This window comes from Pelophylax lessonae (assembly GCF_965119305.1).
Source record: "Pelophylax lessonae genome assembly, chromosome: 2".
In the NCBI taxonomy this organism is placed as follows: Eukaryota; Metazoa; Chordata; class Amphibia; order Anura; family Ranidae; genus Pelophylax; species Pelophylax lessonae.
The window spans coordinates 38,148,497-38,172,453 of NC_138769.1; positions in this window are offsets into that span (position 1 = coordinate 38,148,497).

Sequence of the window (23,957 nt, forward strand, 5' to 3'; positions counted from 1 at the left end):
AACATTTTGCACTGAGAAACACTTTTTGAAAAATAAAAAGTGTATTTCATATTCAACTATATAGATCAGACCAATGAGGGACAGATGAGGAGGAATGAGGGACAGAGGGACTCTGATTCCCTTTAAAAGCAAGAAAGTGATAGCAGTCCAAATGTTAGGTCAAATGGTCATCTTCACCGGCAATGTTGGAGCTCAGATGTGAACAGGGAATCCTCAGCATTTCCATTTGGGCAGAAACAGTGGTGACCTCTGGCGCCATGGTAGGCCGCAATCCCACAGCGGAGCGGCGAGGCTGGTGCTCACACGATGGGTCCCAGGAAAAAGAGAGTGCAGGCCTACTGGGAGGTTCCTCTTATAGCTTCTCTCATAATTCTCCCCTCAAGAGGGTGGATTGTTGGTGGATGTAGTCTGCTAAGGATTCAGCAGTACAGTGATGGCTGCTCAGAGGACTACAATTCCCACGATGCTCCCCTTCACTGGCTCAGGAGTGTGATGCAATTGATCTCCATTGAGTCCAGCACTAGGGGAAAATAGAAACAGTCTGAAGAAGTGGAGATTAAGTCTGCTACATCAGGTTACAGTAGTCCACTCCCGGCTACATTAATAAACAAACGAATAAATAAATAAATAATTTTTATAAAATTTTTTAAACATTTTTAAACATTTATTTCTTTTTAGTTCTTTTTTGGCCTATAGCGTTTGAGCCAGCAATGGTGAATGGCACGGTGGATTGTGTTCACCGACAATGTTTTCTGGAAGTATTCCTGAGCCCATGTTGTGATTTCCATTACAGTAGCATTCCTGTATGTGATGCAGTGCCGTCTAAGGGCCCGAAGATCACGAGCATCCAGTATGGTTTTCCGACCTTGACCCTTATGCACAGAGATTTTTCCAGATTCTCAGAATCTTTGGATGATATTATGCACTGTAGATGATGATAACTTCAAACTCTTTGCAATTTTTCTCTGAGAAACTCCTTTCTGATATTGCTCCACTATTTTTCACCGCAGCATTGGGGGAATTGGTGATCCTCTGCCCATCTTGACTTCTGAGAGACACTGCCACTCTGAGAGGCTCTTTTTATACCCAATCATGTTGCCAATTGACCTAATAAGTTGAAAATTGGTCCCCAATGTACCCCATACTCATTCATATAGGGGGGGGGGCAGGATCTGGGGACTACCTTGTAAAAGGGGACTTCCAGATTCTAATTAGCCCCCTGCCCGTAGACCCCCCTCAACCACAGCCCAGGGTTGTGGGGAAAAGGCCCTTGTCCCCATCAACATGGGGACAAGGTGCTTTGGGTTGGGGGGCACAGTCCTCCCTGCCCCAAAGCGACCCACCATGTTGAGGTTGAGGGCATGTGGCCTGCTATGGTTCAGGAGGGGAGGGGGGGGCACTTGATCGCCCCCTCCCTTTCCTGACCTGCCGGGGTGAGTGCACGGATAACGGCCTGGTACGGATTTGGGCAGGGAGCCCATGCTGTTTTTTTCACAATTTTTTTTAGCTGACAGCTGATGACTCATCCGTTCCTAACCACTTCCTTTCAGTGGTTATACAGGAATGATGCCTTCCTGGATGGTGCAGGCATCATCCCGGTACCACTGTTTGCAGAAGTGATCCGAGTGACTAATTAGCCACTTAATTACTTCTGCGGGTGGCGGAAGGGAGTCCCACTTTCCTCCCACCACCGCCTCTCCTAGGCTCTCCGGTCCCATCACTTGGGCTGGTAGAGATGCGACCAGTGGCAATTGGTGCCCTGTACAGAGAGAGAGGAACTGACATCGTTCCCCTCTCTTTGTAACCCTGGAAACTGGGACTGACAAGTATTAGTCACTTCTGGTTATGCCCCCTTATTTACCTAGCCACCAGCGGCCAGAGAATCAGCCAATTGGACCGATCTCGGTCAGATTGGCTGCATAGGGGGCCAGAGGAGAGATTTAGGGTCTAATAGACCCCAGGTCTCTCCATAAAAAGGACCTGTCATGGCCCATGTTGTCACAAGGGATGTTGTTCATCCCTTGTGATAGTAATAAAGTTTGCATAAAATTACATTATTACATTTAAAAAAAATTGTAAAAAAAAAAAAAAATAATAATTTGTATGAGGAAAAAAACAAATTTGTATAAAAAAAAAGTTGTATAAGGAAAAAATTTCAAGTGCCCTCGTACTACCGTGCTTCTGCGCAAATTACTCCCGCACGCATACGTAAACGGTGATCGCACCACACATGTGAGGTATTGTCACGGACGTCAGAGCGAGAGCAATAAGGCTCCTTTCACATGGTCCGCCTCCGCCGGTGGACTCCGTGCTGCTCAGCAGGGGATCAATCCGCCGATCCCCGCTGAACAGGCAGATGACAGCTCCGTCTCCACTCTGTGTGCGGAGAGGGAGCTGTCAGGTCCCCGCTGTCCACTATGGGGGAATCAGATGAGAACGGACCGCCTGTTATAAATAAATAGGGTTTCCATCTGTCCGGATTTCACGGACAGGATCGGAATCGAATAGCAGCGGGTGTCAGCGGACATGTCTCCGCTAACATCCGCTGCCCCATAGGGATGCATGGAGAATCCAATCAGGTCCGCCTAAAAAACTGACAGGCGGATCTGAATGGATCGTTCGTGTGAAAGGGGCCTTACTCTAGCACCAGACCTCCTGTGCAACTCTAAACTGGTAAACTGTAAAGGCGTTTAAAGCGACATGTTAGGTATCTATTTACTCTGTGTAACATCATCTTTCACATTATACAAAACAATTGGGCTAACATTACTGTTTTGTTTTTGTTTATTCATAAATGTGTTTTTTTTTTTACAAAGCCGATTCCAAAAAAGTTGGGACACTGTACAAATTGTGACTAAAAACAGAATGCAATGATGTGGAAGTTTCACATTTCAATATTTTATTCAGAATACAACATAGATGACATATCAAATGTTTAAACTGAGAAAATGTATCATTTTAAGGGAAAAATAAAATGATTTTAAATTTTAAGGCATCAACACATCTCAAAAAAGTTGGGACAAGGCCATGTTTACCACTGTGTGGCCTCCCCTCTTCTTTTTATAACAGTCTGCAAATGTCTGGGGACTGAGGAGACAAGTTGTCCAAGTTTAGGAATAGGAATGTTGTCCCATTCTTGTCTAATACAGGCTTCTATTTGCTCAACTGTCTTAGGTCTTCTTTGTCGCGTCTTCCTATTTATGATGCGCCAAATGTTTTCTATGGGTGAAAGATCTGGACTGCAGGCGGGCCATTTCAGTACCCGGATCCTTCTTCTACGCAGCCATGATGTTGTAATTGATGCAGTATGTGGTCTGGCATTGTCATGTTGGAAAATGCAAGGTCTTCCCTGAAAGAGACGACGTCTGGATGGGAGCATATGTTGTTCTAGAACTTGGATATACCTTTCAGCATTGATGGTGCCTTTCCAGATGTGTAAGCTGCCCATGCCACACGCACTCATGCAACCCCATACCATCAGAGATGCCGGCTTCTGAACTGAGCGCTGATAACAACTTGGGTTGTCCTTGTCCTCTTTAGTCCGGATGACATGGCATCCCAGTTTTCCAAAAAGAACTTTAAATTTTGATTCGTCTGACCACAGAACAGTTTTCCACTTTGCCACAGACCATTTTAAATGAGCCTTGGCCCAGAGAAAACGCCTGCGCTTCTGGATCATGTTTAGATTTGGCTTCTTTTTTGGCCTATAGCGTTTTAGACGGCAATGGTGAATGGCGCGGTGGATTGTGTTCACTGACAATGTTTTCTGGAAGTATTCCTGAGCCCATGTTGTGATTTCCATTACAGTAGCATTCCTGTATGTGATGCAGTGCCGTCTAAGGGCCCGAAGATCACAGGCATCCAGTATGGTTTTTCGGCCTTGACCCTTACACACAGATATTGTTCCAGATTCTCTGAATCTTTGGATGATATTATGCACTGTAGATGATGATAACTTCAAACTCTTTGCAATTTTTCTCTGAGAAACTCCTTTCTGATATTGCTCCACTATTGTTCACGGCAGCATTGGGGGAATTGGTGATCCTCTGCCCATCTTGACTTCTGAGAGACACTGCCACTCTGAGAGGCTCTTTTTATACCCAATCATGTTGCCAATTGACCGAATAAGTTGCAAATTGGTCCTCCAGCTGTTCCTTATATGTACATTTACCTTTTCCGGCCTCTTATTGCTACCTGTCCCAACTTTTTTGGAATGTGTAGCTCTCATGAAATCCAAAATGAGCCAATATTTGGCATGACATTTCAAAATGTCTCACTTTGAACATTTGATATGTTATCTATATTATATTGTGAATAAAATATAAGATTATGAGATTTGTAAATTAGTCCATTCCTTTTTTACTCACAATTTGTACAGTCCAACTTTTTTGGATTTGGGTTTGTAAATTGCGTTTGATACCGTGTAACATAAAAAATTTGCAACACACACCATTTAATTCTATAGGGTCTCTGCTAAAAAAAAATGTATATATATAATGTATGAGGATTCTACATAATTTTCTAGCAAAAAAAGTAGATTTTTACATGTAGGAAAGTGTCAGAATAGGCTGGGGAAGGAGGTGGTTAAAGACGTGGCAGCCGGCTTCCTGGCCCGCTCCTGGGCCACCAGCTACATAAAGTGTTTTTAAAGGGAAAAAAAAAAATACAAAACGCAAAATGCATGAAAACTGCATGCAAAAAAAGCATCAAAAACACAGATTTCAAAACGCAAAACACACTCTACAATGTGCTTGAAAAATGCACTAACCGCAATCTCATAGACGTGAACTTAGATTTACTGAGTACTGATTGTAGAGTGCATTAGCTCTAACTCCGGTACTTATTGGCCTATGCAATCATATTTAGAATCCCTGCTGCTAAAGGAAATTGGAGGTAGGACAGTGAATACGGAGATTTTAAAGTACAGTACAATGCCTGTCTAATTGCTGATCCTTTTTTTTTTTTTTTTTCTTTTTACTTCAGTGGGGCTATAATGCCACCTAAGTGGATTGACTCCCAAAATCAAAATACTCCTCGATCACAAAGTTCATTTTAATTATGTTTTTGCAATTGCATAATCCTACATCAGGTTGAATAGATAATAATGAAAACGTCAAACTTCATACAGGCAACAAGACAAACTTGAAGGGATGCTACCAAACAGAGTAAAAGGGGGTTTTCTGCTGGTCAGGAGGAACCTTGTCACCCTTATTCATGTGATTATGATCTTAATATTACTAATATTATGACGCAGTTGCTGGCTGAGGGGCAGGACCTTCTTGAAACAACTGGGCTCACATTGCATCAGAAGGATGGCACGTAACTTCCAAGAAATGTGGACGGTATTCGTGATCAAATACTATATCTTGGCAGTTATCATAAAAGCAGGGGATTTTTTTTCCTTATGATAATGCACTGCTTACTGACAAAATCCCATCCGGTGACAACTGAAGAGGAACTACGTTGAACAAATAATGCTCTAAACTGCAAATATGTAAAGAAAATTCATAGTCATAGTTTTAATCTGTAATAATGTTACAGAGATCAGCCTAACCACTTGCCTACTGGGCACTTTCACCACCTTTCTGCCCAGGCCAATTTTCAGCTTTCAGCGCTGACGCATTTTGAATGACAATTAAGCAGTCCAGCAGCACCGTAGCCATATGAAATTTTTTTTTTTTTTTTTAGAATTTTTTTACACTAATATAGCTTTCTTTTTGTGGTATCACCACTGGGTTTTACATCTTTTGCTAAACAAACGAAAAAAATACCAAACATTTAAAAAAAAAAAGTTTTCATTATAAAATTTTGCAGACAGGTTCTTTTTCTCCTTCACTGATGTGCGCTGATGAGGCTTCACTGATGGGCAATAAAAGGCAGCACTTATGGGCCCTGATAGACTGAGCACTGATGAGGTGGCACTGATAGGCAGCACTGATGGGCACCGATGAGGTGGCACTGGTGGGCACTGATGAGGTGGTACTGATGAGGCTGCATTGTTATGCTGCACAGATAGGTGGCATTTATGGGCACAAATAGGTGGCACTGGGAGGTACTAATAGACAGCACTGAAGGGCACTGATAGGCAGCAGTGAATGGCACTGATAGGTGGCACTGATGGGCACTGATAGGTGCACTAATTAGGAGGCTCTGATTGGCAGCACTGATGGGCACTGATAGGCAACACTGATGGACGTTGTTGGGGCTGCAATGATAATCAGGACATTGGTGATCAGCGCCCTGATTATCAGTGTAGATGTTCCCTGTCACAATTGCCGGATACCAGCTTTCCTTTAATCACAGTGCCACAGCTTGAGGAACGGAATGCCAATAACCAGCAAGTGTGATTACATCCTGATCAGCTTTTATTGGACATGTTTAATCAGTTGGTAAAGGACCGCTATGATTGGCCCTTTACCCCAATCTGTGATCAGCTATGTCCAAAGGGCACAGCAATCACAGTGCGTGCCAGATGCACGCCGCAGGGCCCTCTTAGAACTGGAAAACTACGCTGTAGGGATCATTCAGCTATAGCACGGTCAGAAAATGGTTAAAGGACAAGTTTGCAATTTCCCCACTTCCCTAGCCCCCTATGATGGTTGAGCCATCCTTTCTCAGTGGAAACCTAGGATTCCACTTTCCCTCAGGGAGACTATAAACCTGCAGCTTTTTGGGTTGACATTGGCACTTCCTCCGCCATTTAAATCAATGGGGCCCACGCAACAACCACAAGCCAAAAACTTGGTTTGCAGTTGTGGTGTGTCCATTGAAAATCGCAGTTTTGCAAAGGAAAAAAAAAGGGCATTCAAGAGATGGCAAGGTTTGCCTCCTGAATGCCTGGAAGCTGCTTTTTAGCCTTACTCTGCCAAGTGGTCCACTTGGGATCACCTTTTAGGGACTACTGCAGTGGGACTTAACCTAAAGGGGTAATTTTGAACATCTCAATAAAAGTTACTTTAGATTGACAATGTACACATGCGACAAATAAGAGTCCTGTAATATTCCACAGGAAATAAGCAAAATGTCTTGGCCAAGTAAAACAATCCTATTCCATCCACTGATTAGTCCTTGTATGATGAAATATAGCACCATTCTACTGTATGTCAATGTCAGCCAGGTGGAACACTCCTGGAGACAATGTTTCTTTCAATAATTTTATTGAGTTTGCAATATCAAAAGTAACAAATACAGTGAAGTCCTAGTATAAATATTGACCTTCAATAATAGAAAATAGAAACTTTCCCAATAATGTTCGCAAAGTGCTAATGCTTTGCTTATGTTCATAAAAACTAGTGCTGTAGACCAGTAGTTCTGAAGGCCAAATGCAGGCCTTAACTTGCCTTTACCCAGTCCTTGGTGCACTATTTCACTAACTGATATGAGGCACTATTCCTTCCACTGACACCAATGATGGGTCACTATTGATCTTTTATTGAAAAGAATCAAGCAACAAATTTTATACAAAAGTAAAAAACATAACTATAGTACAATATTCCAACAGAAAAACAAAGGAATACACATCCATGTGCAGAATATATACAATATATACATAATCCACTTCCAACATTCTTAGAAAACGATTTACATAAAGCAGCAGAGAGGGCCTAAGAGGCACAACCCATCACCTATGTATGCAGCCATTTATCAAAAACTGAGCATTAAGAAAAAATCTAGGGTGATAAGAGACAGAAAGCCACACCCAGGAAAGAGACTCCTGGCAGTCAGGGAGGCTTGAAACCCCTCCAAGCCTTCAACCAAGCCCTCTGACCCCACTTGTCTCTCTCAAGCGCCCAAATCTTCCCCACCTCATGCAGAATGTCACACACCACCACCTGAATAGGAAGGATTTTACGCCGAAGGGTGACCTGACACCGTGCATTCCAGGTGTAATAACGGACTACTAAACTAACTAAAAAAAGTGTATCCAAACAAAAGCCCCCACCAGTATTGAATGCTCCGTACACCCACTCAGCATAACCCAGCCTGGAGAGGAAAGGAACACAGAGGGCCCGCCCAACCTGTTTGTATACCTCTATGTTAAAAGGGCAACGAAGCAGAAAATGGTCCATAGTCTCCTCCTCACCTGTACATTCCTCCCGAGGACAACCACGATCCATTCCACTGCGGAATTTCAAATTGCCCCGAACATAGATCCTCTCGTGGAAGCACAACCAGGCCAGATCCCTGAATTTAAGGGGGACTCTAGCCAAATTAATCAATCTTAACCCTTCCCTCAAAATTGGGCCTGGGCAATCCCTTAAGGCCAGTGGGTCATGAAAGACTTCGCTCAAGACTCGGCTCATAAGGACTTTCCTCGGAGCAGATCTGAGATCTTCAGCCGACAGTCGCCACTGCCGCAGCAACTTCAGACACGGAGCGACATAGGCTGGAAGCTGACCACGATGACCCCTGAGATTCTTCACTTGGCCACCTTCTTCCCAAAGTCGCAGAAAAGGCCTAAACCAAGATCTAAACATGCCTGCCCATCCAGGAGGTTCCACTGCAAGCATACTACCAATGTTAAACTTGAGAAACAGCAGTGAAAAGAAAAGAACGGGGTTGACCATACCTAAGCCACCCTCCCTCCTGGATAGATAGGTGACATTCCTCTTGATGGGGTTCAGTCTGTTCCCCCACAGCATCTGGAAGAACACACTATAGATCCTAGTATAGAGAGACACTGGCAAGATGCAGACAGGGCTGACATACAAGAAGATCGGTATCAGGTAAGTCTTAATCAGGTCAACCCTTTCCCTCAGAGATAACTTCCATCTCTTCCAGCTGACCACCTTAGTATTGGCAACTTCCAGCCTGCCTTCCCAGTTTTTGAGGCCATAATCGCCAGGTCCAAATTCAATGCCTAATATCTTAATTTTTTCCTGGGGCACTGGAAAGGTGTCCGGGAGATCGAACCCCTCACCTTCCTTTCCCATCCAAAAAACTTCACTCTTTTCCTGATTGATCTTGGAGCCTGATGCTTCAGAGTACCATGATGTCAAAGAGACCACCTCCTCCGCTTCATCTGTCCCAGTGACAATCACTGACACATCATCCGCATAGGCAACAACCCTCAAAGGCGGCTCACCCGGGATTCCCACTGGTACCCCACACAACATGCTGCTTTCTAGCCTCCTGATGAAGGGGTCGATTGCAAACACATAGAGCAGGGGACTCAGGGGACAACCCTGGCGCACCCCAGAACCAACCTCAAAGGACTGTCCAACCCAACCATTAACAAGAGGGAAGCTTTCTGCCCCCTTATACAAGACTTTTAACCAATCGACAAAACCACCCGGCAGACCGTACTTACTAAAGAGCAACCACAGGGGACTCAGGGGACAACCCTGGCGCACCCCAGAACCAACCTCAAAGGACTGTCCAACCCAACCATTAACAAGAGGGAAGCTTTCTGCCCCCTTATACAAGACTTTTAACCAATCGACAAAACCACCCGGCAGACCGTACTTACTAAAGAGCAACCACAGGTACTCATGGTTGACACGATCGAAAGCCTTTGCCTGATCCAATGCCAGTAGATACTTTCCCCAGCCTGCAGCCCTGCACTGCTCCAAGGCCTCCCGGACAGCTAAAACCGCTGTGAAGGTGCTCCTACCCTGGATTGAACAGTGCTGATGGCGAGAAAGCAAAGACTCTGCCGATAGGCGCCAGAAAAGTATCTTCGCCAGCACCTTTCTATCGACATTAAGAAGGCTGATGGGGCGCCAATTCTCAATCATCGAAGGATCTTTACCTTTTGAAAGAAGAATCACAGCTGAGAGTCTCATGGAAGGGGGAAGCATCCCCTCAGCAAGACAGCTGTTAAAAACCTCTACCAAATGTGGGGCCAGAATAGACTTAAAGGCTTTGTAAAACTCAGCTGTCAGACCATCTGGTCCAGGTGACTTTTTGATGGCAAGCTGTTCAATTGCCCTCGTCACCTCTTCAACTGTGATCTCTTCTGTCAAATTCATCAAAGGGACATCTCCACCATTTAGACCTGGAGTAGAGTCCAAAAAGCTTTCCATCTTGTCTCGGTCAAGCTCTTTCCTCCCAAGAAGTTCAGCATAAAAAGACCTCACGACCTCCAGGATCCCTGACCTGGACTTTGTCAAGGAACCTGTACTATCCTTAAGGCCAACGACCATCTTAACAGCTACACCCTGTTTGCAGTTCTGGTAAGGGTCAGGTGAGTGGTATTTCCCATAGTCCCGCTCCAGAACCAAAGAGGTATGCCGGTCATATTGACACTTCCTGAGGAGGATTTTCACTTCAGAGATTGCCCCAGGATCTCCTCCTCTCGAGACAAGAATATCCAGCTTCCTCCGCAAACGTTGGTAGGTCATGTATCTATTAAACAGTTTTTTATTGGCTAGGCCCCTGAAGAATCCAGCAATCCTCTTTTTGGTCAGCTCCCACCACTCAGCCTTGCTGCTACAAAAGTCCAGGATGGTCACCTGTGCCTGAAAGAATTCCTCAAAGGATTGTCTAACATGTTCTTCCTCAAGGAGAGTCGAATTTAATCTCCAGATGCCTTTGCCCCTCTGAGGGAAGTCTGAAGCATTCAAGACCACAGATAGCATACAGTGATCAGAGAACTCCACTGCCTGCACCACTGGGGGTGAGAAAGCAGAGGCCTCCTTCAAAAAAAACCTATCTATCCTACTCTGACTATTACCTCGATGAAAGGTGAACCCTGTGTCATCCGGAAGGTGCTTAATGTGCACATCCACAAGACCAGCATCCCTAACCATACTATTTAAAAAAACGCTATCATATCCCAGCCTGTCATTGAAGTCCTTCCTGTCCTTGGGCCTAGTCACAGTATTAAAGTCACCTTCAAAAACCACTTGCCGGGATGTAAAAAGAAATGGCTTGATCCTTGTAAAAAGGCATTTCCTGTCCCACTTTGTGTGCGGTCCATAAATATTAATTAGGCGCAGATCCTGCCCTCCCACAAGAACGTCTAAGACCATACATCTCCCAATCTCCACTTCAATAACCCGCCGGACAGTTACCATGCCGGTTTTAAACAACACCGCCACCCCGCCGTAAGGCTCGGCCGCAAGAGACCAGTAAGATGGACCATACCTCCACTCTCTCTTGGCCATATGAATATCTGCCAAGGAGGTCAGCCTAGTCTCCTGCAAAAATAAAATTTCAGCATCTAATTGGCTGAACAAAAAGAAGGCCATAGAACGAGCTCTTACTGACTTAATACTGGCGACATTTAATGTCAACACTTTTAACGGAGGGGGAACCGCCATTTGGGTTATTGGGTGGATTGCTTCTTAGCTCCCCTCTGCTGCTCATCACCAGAAGCCTCTCTCTTTCTTGAAGCCTCCTCCAACTCCATTTCAATTTCTGAATTCTGCTCAGAAGAATCCCCAGATGAGGAGATATCCCAAGCAGAAGCCCTATACCGGTTGGAGACAGTCACTGGGGCATCCTGTCCCTGTTTCATCCTCACCGTCTGTCTCTTCCGCCTTACAACCTTCCTTCTCTCCTCCAGGTACTGCAGGTCAGATTCAGAGATGCTTTCATCTCTTGTTTTCTTCTTCTTTGAAGTCTTCACAGAAGACTTCTTTACAGAGGAAGCCGCAGCAGCACCCTTTTTGGTACCCTCTACCACTGGTGGGTGGGGGGCTTCTTTAAGGTCACACTTAGGAAGGGAAGACTGATCGGGAATAACTGACTTGGGGGGCACAGACTTGGAAGGTTCTGACACAAGAGATACAGTAGGCTGGGGGGACACAGGGACAGACACAGAAGGAATACTTACAGATACAGGAGGGGTGGGCACAGGGACTAGGGAGGGATCCTGAACAAGACCAGGGGAGTCAGTCACTGCAGGGCAGGGTGGTACAGCAGGGGCCTCATCCTCCATCCTGTCCAGCCTTAACAGATCATCTATAACCTCTCTATCCATATTATGCCAGGCTTCAGGACATCGGCTGTAGGGGTGACCAAGGCGCAGGCACAGGTTGCACCTTATCGCCTGGGTGCAGTCCCTGGCCACATGACCCTGTCCCCGACATACTGAACAGATCAGTGCTGAACAAGAGGAGCTAAAATGCCCCTTTTCTCCACAGCGGTGACACAGTTTTGGTTGACCGGGATAAAAAATAGTCATCCTATCCCTCCCTATAAAGGCAGAGGAGGGCAGGTGACGGACAACATTCCCATCCCTAGCCAACCTGACCGTTACCGACCAACCCCCAGGCCAGATTCCACGCTCATCATAAATTTTATCTGGCCTGGTCAAAACATCCCCATAATTTCTCAACCAGACCTCTAAGTCCCGAGCAGGAACACTCTCATTTGTTAGGATAATAGTAATTTTCTTTACTGTTGACCTTTGAGAAACTGCCACTGGCACCAGACCTTCCCATTCAGGTCTTGACTTGCACCGAGCCATATATCGTTCCCAGAACAAGTGAAGACCCTCTGGTCTGGTGAAACTAACTGTGTATTCCCGGCTTCCAGCCACATGTATCAAGGCATATAGGTCATCAGCCCCCAAAACCCATATCTAAAATCAGGTCCACCACCATACGCCTTGCTAGAGGGACTGCACCACCTTCCCATTTAAGGAGGACTACATTCCGCCTTGGACCCCCAGCAGAAGCCATAGATCCAAGACCAGATCCAATGGTGCTCATAGTGGCAGCCTGCGAGGGAAAACCCCGATTAGAAGCAGAGCTCCTCCTTGATTGTAACCCTGGCTTGATGATATTGCCAGGAGCACAGCTTACCACCTGTGCAAATGTAGGTTTATTAGGGCCAAGACCCCACACTGATGTCACCTTATCAGGTACATTACTATTATTATTTTTACCAGCTTGGCCTGAACAATCAGCATTATCAGTTCCACACACAATGGTGGGTTCCACCATGCCTGCAATGTTATTAGGAATAACTGTTTCTGATGCAGTAACAGGTGCTTCCTGCTGCTGCGCTGTAGAGTCCTGTTCAACAGTGACTGAAATAGTTTAAGCTCAGCAGAAGGGGGGTTAATCGGCTCTTCTGGGTTTTGTAGTTCCTGAGCAGAAATGTCATTTTTTAAACAAAACTTTTCCTGTTTAAAGACATCAGCAGCAGGCACAACATTGCTGAGCCTAGGGGAATCACACTGAGTGTCATTAGGAAACCCATCACTAGGCAAGGTGCTAAAAGGCACAAAAACTGTTTTATCTTTTACCTGGGGCTTTATAGCCTTTATTTTATCAGGCACACTGTCAGGTAAGTCCTCCACACCACCAAACACCAGCTGATCTTCTTGCATTGGAGACTCCATTACCTGTATAACTTTCAGCATGCCTCCTGAGCCCTGAGATGGCAATGGGCTGCTTACCTCATCTTGAGGGGGAAGGGGGTCAGAACTGGGGGTCTCCTCCTCCACCTCCATCTTTTCAAACCTTCGTTCATTGCAAAACTTCTCCCTGAAGGGACCATCCCTGCCTTCCATCATGGCCACGATAGTTTCTTGATGTTCCACACGGACTTTAGCTAATTGGACCTCTGAATCCATGGATCCACGGTTCTTGCTGAACAAGCCTTCACGCTGCTTTCTCAGGCGTTTCAAATCTGCTCTAAGCTTGTAGAGCTTGTCTCTTTCCTTATTGAGGACTTTGGTCCCGGCCACCACTCGCTCCCGAATGGATCCAGCATCTTCATCCTCACCAGGTGCAGAGAGATCACCAACCACGGGCTGCACAGGAACATGCATGCCATCCATCCGTCCAGGGGATGACTGAGAGCCTCCAGCAGGAGAGGCCCTGCTGGCCTCCATGGCTTCCCCAGAAGGGAGCCAGGAGAGCTGGGAGGGATTTCACCTCACTCCCCTCTTACACAGATCACCTGCAGAAGCTCCAGACACACAGCCAGAGAACCTTCCAGCAGCCACACCCGAAGCTGAATGATGGGTCACTATTCCTTCCACTGACACCAATGATGGGGCACTATTCCTTCCACTGACACCAATGATGGGGCACTATTCCTTCCATTGACACCAATGATGGGGCACTATTCCTTCCATTGACACCAATGATGGGGCACTATTCCTTCCACTGACACCAATGATGGGGCACTATTCCTTCCACTGACACCAATGATGGGGCACTATTCCTTCCATTGACACCAATGATGGGGCACTATTCCTTCCATTGACACCAATGATGGGACACTATTCCTTCCTCTGACACCATTGATGGGGCACTATTCCTTCCACTGACACCAATGATGGTACACTATTCCTTCCTCTGACACCAATGATGGGACACTATTCCTTCCATTGAAACCAATGATGGGGCACTATTCCTTCCTCTGACACCAATGATAGGGCACTATTCCTCCCACTGATACCAATGATGGGACACTATTCCTTCCTCTGACACCAATAATGGAGCATTATTGCTTCCATTGACAACAAAAAATATGAGTTTGATGTGTGCACACCGCATGCACCCAATAAAACCCATAATGTAACCAGCACTGGGTCCTAATATGGTGTAAAAAATCAGGTGCGCTGCCCAAATATGTATATTGGCATACAACAATGGTGTAAACAATAAACTGCTATTAGAGTAAATAATGGAAACAATACAAATCGTGCTAACAAAATAGTCCGAAATGTGACTGGTGAATCACCAATGTGCAATAAACGTCCATATTAAAAGTCCATAAATAAAGGTGCAAATGTGGTGAAATGAATTTCAAGCTCTAGAAGATGTGAACTGTGATTGGAAGGTGCAGGGTCCCACCACCAGCTTAGCCTCTTACCAGAAGTTGAACGTTAAGGGCATATATGAATATGACCGCTCCAGGAGTCATGCAACCAGGTGGAGGGATTCCCAAAAACTCAGAAGGCACTCTAACACACTCGTGCTCCCTAGACTCTTACCGGACAAAGCCAGACAAGAAGCTTGGAATTGCGATGATAAGTGATCCTGCCGGGAATTACTGGACTCTAGGATGGCTGCTGTAGTTGCTTGTGTCCAAGGGGAACAGACCCAAACAGAAAGCCTGATGGTCAACGATCCTGCCAAAGGTGACTGGACTCTGAATGGCTACTGTAACTTCTGTGTCTGGTTGACCTCAATAATGGGGGACACAACATAGGGGACCGCCATAGTGCATTATCAACAGTAGGTTTTATTGAAAACAGATGAGTTGCTTGGTCTTGATGGTGGTGGCATTTAGACAAATGTTACACCTCCTACAGGGGAAGTAGCCTTGGAGGTCAGGAAAAAATGTGGGAGTTAAGGGTTTTTCAACCGGATTCCTTGCTATAATTTCTTTTAAATTCCTTACGAAAGATCATCTGTGGTTTAGATGGAAGAGATACTCTTTCACCTCCACCACTACAGGAAAAAGCTACCCCATCAGGGATTTTATTACCTGCCACACCAAGGGGGTAGTGTATTTGGTCACCTGTGAATGTGGTAAGCAATATGTGGGGAGGACGATTAGGACTGCCAATATTCGAATAGGCGAGCATTTGGCCAATATTCGAAAAGGTTTCCCTGGTCACAGTCTTTCGAAGCATTTCGCCACTCACCACCATAAAAACCCTGGCAAACTGAAAATTATTGTAATTGAGAAGTATCAACCCCACTGGCGGGGTAGTAATATGAAAAGAGCAATTTCCAGAAGGGAAACCTTCTGGATCTACGAGCTCCGAAGTTACCAGCCCCTAGGACACAACATTGAATGGGACATAAATGCGTTCATTAATAACAGCTGATATTTATGCCCCATGGTCTCTTCTCTGGAAATCTGACCCACCTCCTTCATGTTTCCTCTACTATTTAGAAGCATGTGGGTCTCTCCATGCAGCCACACAATTTGATACCAGGATTCCTTCTTGGTATTCTATTAGCATGTCATTGAAGAATTTTAATTATCCAAGTTTTTTTCCTCCTTTTTTTATATATTTTAAGTTTTTAATTTTTAGAATCATCTGGAAATATTCATTTTTAACTCCATTTTTGGAAGCTTTCTTTTTAAGATTTTGAGTCTTTATATACTTGAGCTGTTGGGAGGCTCACCAGTTTATCACACAGCTTTTTTTATTTACATAAGCATCATATAACACTATACACCACAAATAGTTAATAAGCCTGGTTAATGCATTGTAATTAAAGGTTTGAATGTTTGAATGTTTTTTAAGATTCCCATCTATCTTGCTGCAAAGATATAAAAGTTTGAGGAGCTATGTGGCACATCAGCTTTCTGCACATTAAGCAGGAGGTGGAGATTGTCCTCCTTTTTTTTCCTTATTGGCTGTTATGCCTAAAAGGAAGAGAGCATACTCTGCTGACAGCGGAAGTGCCCCTAGTAAACAGCAGCGTCATAGACATGGGACAGCAGGAAATGAATATAGCGAGCACTTCCGGTGGACATCTAGACTCTCAGGACTGTAAATATACATCATAACAACATTTGGCGATATTTAAGGCTCCCTTCATCCCCCTAAGGTTGATTTGGTCGTAGTTAAATGTAAGTAAGATCGGTTGCCAGTCCATAGGAAGGAATGGGAGGGTCCCGAACCCCGGAAGCGCTGATTAAAGGGCATATTTAAAGGCGGTAGTGATGACGCTGGCTCCACCTCCTATCTCAGTGGATGCCCAATCGGGAGAAACGTCGTCAGAGAGGAGGCGCCGCGTCATCACAACTAGACTAAGGCAGCGGTCCGCACTGCAGGCGGACCCCGCCACATAGCTCCAGCTTGAGGGAACTCGCAATAATTGTCGTCATAACTGTAAGTGCAATCATTTGTTTTCAATAAAACCTACTGTTGATAATGCACTATGGCGGTCCCCTATGTTGTGTCCCCCATTATTGAGGTCAACCAGACACAGAAGTTACAGTAGCCATTCAGAGTCCAGTCACCTTTGGCAGGATCGTTGACCATCAGGCTTTCTGTTTGGGTCTGTTCCCCTTGGACACAAGCAACTACAGCAGCCATCCTAGAGTCCAGTAATTCCCGGCAGGATCACTTATCATCGCAATTCCAAGCTTCTTGTCTGGCTTTGTCCGGTAAGAGTCTAGGGAGCACGAGTGTGTTAGAGTGCCTTCTGAGTTTTTGGGAATCCCTCCACCTGGTTGCATGACTCCTGGAGCGGTCATATTCATATATGCCCTTAACGTTCAACTTCTGGTAAGAGGCTAAGCTGGTGGTGGGACCCTGCACCTTCCAATCACAGTTCACATCTTCTAGAGTTTGAAATTCATTTAACCACATTTGCACCTTTATTTATGGACTTTTAATATGGACGTTTATTGCACATTGGTGATTCACCAGTCACATTTCGGACTATTTTGTTAGCACGATTTGTATTGTTTCCATTATTTACTCTAATAGCAGTTTATTGTTTACACCATTGTTGTATGCCAATATACATATTTGGGCAGCGCACCTGATTTTTTACACCATTTTACACCATTCACCCTAAGGTAGCGGCACACCCGAATCAGCTCACTTTCCTACCCAACACTGGGTCCTAATAGACTGCCACCACTGCCATGGGGACAGAGATGCCACACCAGCACTGTCAATAGGAGGGGCATGACATCTAGAGGAGGCTGGGGACTCCCACAGTGGCAGAACACCAGGGCCCGGTCCAAAGTGTGACCTTTGCAACCCTGGTAGTTCTTCCACTGCGATGGACCCTTATATGGCCTTCCCTGGTGTGCTGGTGATATATCTAATGCTTTCTGCCACTGTGGGGTGGGCCCAAGATAGTAGGAAGGAGGCCCACTGCAGAACACATTTTTTTTTCATTCAATCATTACTCTGAGAAAACAAAATATATATATGTGATCCAATTCCTCCATCTACACATTCCAGGTGGATGGGGGAATCCTCCCACTGTGGACCAGTAGCCTAACAACCAGGGTTGCTGTCCAGCCAGCTATGGACAGCGATGGTCTCAATCTCCATGGCAGCAGCAGCAGCACATTAGGACACAGTGCTGGTTACGTTATGGCGCTGATGGGCGCATGCACAGACGGGCCAGTACAATTGGTTGTAGACAGCTAAACCTCCCGCAGGCCGCTTAGTAGCAGTAGCACTGCATAGCCTTGACTGACATGCTGATCATGATGTGATCCAGGTGATGCTCTCAGGCAGATCTAATATTAAATATGATAGGGTTTTTATTGGGCAGAGCCCCCACCTTACTGGCATGGAGCCCACATGGCTGCTGAACATATGGTTGATATACAGTATATGTGATCATACTCTTGATTCTTATAAGTACTGTGTTTATTAGATCCTACTGGGAGCGTCACCTGGTTAACACTCTGATCAGCATGCAGCAAAGGCTGCAGAAAGCTATGCAGCGTTACCGCTGCTAGGTGACTGGCGGGGTGTTCAAGTTGTCTATAACCAATAATGCCAGCCCTCCCCCGCATGCACTCATCAAACCCATAATGGACCCAGCACTGGATCCTAATAGACTGCCACCGCTGCAATGGGGACAGAGATGCTAGACCAGCGCTGTCAATAGGAGGGGCATGACATCAAGAGGAGGCTGGGGACTCACATAGTGGCAGAATCCCAGGGCCCAGTCGTAAGTGTGACCTTTGCAACCCTGGTAGTTCTTCCACTGCGTTAGACCACTATATGATGTTCCCTGGGGTGCTGGTGATATATCTATTGCTTTCTGCCACCGTGGGGTGGCCCAAGATGGTAGGAAGGAGGCCCACTGCAGAACACATGAAAGGGTCCTGCTGCAGGACCTTCAAAAGGGGGCCCTGCAACGGGAGTAAGGGGGCCCCGGGATCAGTGGGGACGGCCATGGGACCAGAGAAAAAGGCCCAGGGACCAATGAAATAAAAGGGTAGGGGGGCCCTCCAAGGTTTCTTGCACCAGGGCCCTGAAGGTTCTAGTTACGCCTCTTCTCTGACACCAATGATGGGGCACACTATTCCTTCCATCAACACCAACGATGGGGCACTATTCTTTCCACTGACACCAACGATGGGGCACTATTCCTTCCACCGACACCAATGATGGGGCACTATTCCTTTCATTGACACCAATAATGGGACACTATTCCTTTCATTGCCACTAATGATGGGGGTACTATTCCTCCCACTGACACCAATGATGAGCACTATTCCTTCCACTGACACCAATGATGAGGCACTATTCCTTCCACTGATACCAACAATAGAGCTTTATTCCTCCCCCTGACATCAACGATGGGGCGCTATTCCTTTCACTGACATCAGTGATGCAACACTTTTCCTTCCATTGACATCAATGATGCGAGGCGCTATTCCTTCCACTGACATCAATGATGGGACACTATTCTTTCCACTGACTCCAATGATGGAACACTATCCCTTCCACTGACATCAATGATGAGGCACTATTCCTCCCACTGATACCAATGATAGGGCACCATTCCCTCCACTAACACTAGTGATGGAACACTTGTCCTTCCACTGACACCATTGATGGGACACTATTCCTCCCACTGATACCAAAGATGGGGCACTATTCCTCCCACTGATACCAAAGATTGGGCACTATTCCTCCCATTGAGACTAAAAATTGAGCACTATTCTTTCCCTGACACCATTGATGGGACACTATTCCTCCCACTGATACCAAAGATGGGGCACTATTCCTCCCACTGATACCAAAGATGGGGCACTATTCCTCCCACTGAGACTAAAAATGGAGCACTATTCTTTCCCTGACACCAAACATGGGGCACTTTTCCTCCCCATGACACCATTTTCTACTCCCACTAGCCACAATCCGGCCTCCCTATAGTCTAAAGAACAGTAAATTGCCCTTTGTTTAGAAAGTTTGGTGACCCCTGGTGTTGAAAACTGATCCACCATGGGTGTAAATTACTGTAGGTATGCCACCATCCTGTACATAAAGCTTTCTAAAACTTAGTGATCAGGTTAATATACCAGGAGATGTAAATAAATATCAATGTTGGCAGGGGTTCCCTAAGACCTAAAAACTCCTTCAATTCCACCAAGGTAGGAAGCCTTCACCTAGCAGTGTTCTCCATCCCCACAGGTCCTTACTCAGTTCCTCCCAATGGCTGGACTGTTGAATATTAATGTAATATAAAGGAAAACTCTCAGGTGCGGGATGCTGTCGGTGATAGAGATGGGTGCAGGATAGAAATCAGAAAGCATTTCTTTGCAGATAAAAAAAAAAAAAAAAAAACTTTAAAATAATAAGGAAGCATTCTAGCAGAAATCTTTTGACCTTTATTAACTCTTAGAATTATGAATGTGATTTCCTTAAAAGGAACCTGTAGAAAGAGAAATGTGTAGGTCAGCATAAAGCCTCATTGCAGCTTACATTTAGGGGAAACCCCCAAACACTCCCACTTAAGCTGCAAAGGCAGCAGATGGGAGGTACACAAGAAAATATCCTTATTTGTTGCACTCACTCGGTAGGTGGTACCGCCAGCTGAACACAACCCATTCACCTGAATGGGGCTGCACCATAACTACACCAATCTTAGAGATATAAACAGGCAGTGAGGTAGCATAACACCTCCTCACCACCTGTCAAACGCCCTCTGTGGATTGCTTTTCAGAGGGCACTACTTTTGTAAAGGAACCCTTGTAGCCAAGAAGCCACCATCTTCAGAAGGAGAGGTCAGCAATTTCAACCTACATATTTTGCAGGGCTGTATGCCTGTGTTCCCTGGTATGTAAACTGAGCTGCTCATGCACAGCTCAGTTTGCATTGCTGGATTGGTCACGGCATGTCGGGATGGCTGATTCTTTTGCTTGCGCATGAGTGATGTCATCCTACACTGGCCAATAAAGATGGCCAAAGACCAGTACCCAAAGAAGATGCCGGCTTGTGCAAGGGATGGAAACCTTTGAAGGAAAGGTAAGTTTAGCTCTGCTTTCATTTTTTTTTTTTTTTTTCACATATAGTGTTAAAAACCATAATAACTAAAATAAAGCAAAGGTTGAGAAAACCTGCTCTCAAATATCAATATTCATAAACTGAGTGTAAGAAAATAAAACGATGATACTAAAGCACTCAGTCCCTGGACTTCCCCAACGTTCAGTGCTGATCCTGGACCTTAACCAGCTCAATAAATGTCACTCGTGGTGACAATGATGACATAGAACAAATGGAAGTCTTGTAATATTCCACAAGAAATAGACAAATGTATCAGCCAAGAAATGGAATTCTTTGTTCCATCTGCAGATTAGTCCTATCCTATAGTGAGGACAGCACTCTTCTATGTCAGCATCATAGCCAACCTCAATGCACTGTTTCATTGGGAAGCTATGTGGCAAATGAGATTTAACCACTTGCCGACCGCCCCACGCAGATTTATTGTGGCAGGGCGGCTTGGCTGAGCATAATAATGTAGATCTACGTGATTATGTGCACGCAGGCTCGGCGGCGCACACGCGCCACCAAAGCCGCACTCACGCTGTGATTAGACACAGCAGGAGCCAGACTGCGGGAGGAGCGGGCTCGATCGCCAACGGCCTCTCGCAATCTTCGGAGAAACTAACAGGAGAGCCGCCTTCCTATGTAAACAAAGCATGCGGCTCTCCTGTCAGACAGGCACAGTGAGATTGTGTGTCTCAGCTAAGCTAAGCTGAAACACCAATTTCTGTGTGCCTGTCACAGAGCCCTTACCCCACAGTTAGTAAGCACATTTAGGCTTACATTTTACCCCCTTGATCACCCCCAGTATTAACCCCTTCCCTGCCAGTGTAATTTATACAGTAACATTGCATATTATTTAGCACTGATTACTGTATTAATGTCACTGGTCCCCAAAAAGTGTCAAAAATGTCAGTTAGGGGTCCGATCTGTCTGCCACAATGTCGCAGTCCTGATAAATATTGCTGATCGCTGCCATTACTAATAAAAACAAAAAAAAAAAAATAATAAAAAGTCTAAAAATCTATCCTGTAGATTGTGAATGCTATAACTTTTGCGCAAACCAAATAAAATACGCTTTTGGGATTTTTTTTTTACCAAAAATATGTAGCAGGATTAAAATTGGCCTAAACTATAAAAAAAATTGATTTTTTTTACATACAGATTGTATGGCTGAATTTGCATCGGACTCTGACACAACGCGCACAGGACCCTTTTTGGGTCCACAGCAGAATCGGATCGCATGGCGGTTCACACCAATGCGATCCATTCCCTGTCCGAACTGACAGTTAGCACTGCGATATGCTAACTGATCTGGAGGTGTCATTAACTTTGTACTGACACCCCCAGCGATTTGCATAAGGCAGTGTGAACTGCCTGCGATTTGAATGCGATGCGGGAACCCGCAGTGGATTTGCAGGGTTCCTGCATCACATAAATGGGAACCGGCACTGACTGTGTAACTATGTCAGCATCAGCCAGATGGAACACTCCTGGAGACAATGTTTCAATATTTTTACTGAGTTTGCAATATATATAAAGTAACAAATATAGTAAGGTATTTTATCTCAAAGAACTTTTTTTTAACATTTTACATAAACAGTACAGGTTCCAGAGCATGTACACCATACAAATATATTGCAAGTTGCCATCTCGTAGAAGTTTTAATAGATACAAGAGGCACCAGATGCTATCCCCAATAGGTACCATAAACAAAGGAAACAGAAGGTAAAGGTTAACCGGGCCTAATCCCGGAGTGTCCAACTATGGGGCTCAAAGTTTATCAAATTTTCCAGAGCAACCCTTGTGCTGAATGATATTTTTTTTTGAGACAGTAAGTTATTCCTTTACACACATATCAGGGAAAGAAACTTTCCCATTAATGTTCACAAAGATCAAAAGTGTGCACTAGACATAAAAACGAGTGCTCTAGAACAGTGGTCTCCAAACTGTTGGGTTGCAGGCTGGATTCAATCTCTTAAATAGGGATGAGCTTTGAGTTTGAGTCGAGGCTACGCTCGACTCGAACATTGGTCGTTCAATCGTTCGTGGAATGATGAACAAATGTGCTTCTTCGCGGGAAATTCGAGTTTCCCATAATGCACTGCACGCGCACTGTGTGTGCAGCGCGTTATGTGATTGGCCAAAGGATGCACCCTGACCTCATGCATTGGCCAATCAAATGATCTCTGCCTTGACTGGACTAAAGGCAGGCTGCCTTTAGCCAATCATGGCTCAGGGGCCAAGTACATACCCCACACTACATAAAGGCTGCTCGTGCAGCCGCAGCGTGTAGTGTTATTGTGCGAGCGATGAGACAGGGACTGGCACGCAATTCAGGCAGGGAGAGAGTAGTTTTTTTTGGAATCAGACAGTGCAGAGACATTCTTAGCAGTGTAGGGAGGGACAGGTTCCTGTGTGAGGCAGGGAAAGATTTATTTCTTTGCATCATATCAGACAGTATAGCGCCAGTGACAGAGTAGCAGTGTAGTTCCTGTGGGTGAGGTAAGGAGAGCTTTCGTTCTTTATATCAGATATCAGCCAGAGTAGCCATTGCTCAGTTGTGGAACTTTCTTTAGGCATCACAGACCTCTAGGAATAGAGATCACTTCAGATATATGCCAGAGTAGCCATTGCTCAGTTGTGAAACTTTCTATAGGGATCACAGACCTCTAGGAATAGAGATCACTTCAGATATACGCCAGAGTAGCCATTGCTCAGTTGTGAAACTTTCTATAGGGATCACAGACCTCTAGGAATAGAGATCCCTTCAGATATCAGCCACAGTAACCATTGCTCAGTTGTGGAACATTCTATAGGGGTCACTGACCTCTAGGAATAGAGATCCCTTCAGATATCAGCCACAGTAACCATTGCTCAATTGTGGAATTTTCTATAGGGATCAAAGACCTCTAGGAATAGAGATCACTTCAGATATCAGCCAGAGTAACCATTGCTCAGTTGTGGAACGTTCTATAGGGATCACTGACCTCTAGGAATAGAGATCACTTCAGATATCAGCCAGAGTAACCATTGCTCAGTTGTGGAACTTTCTATAGGA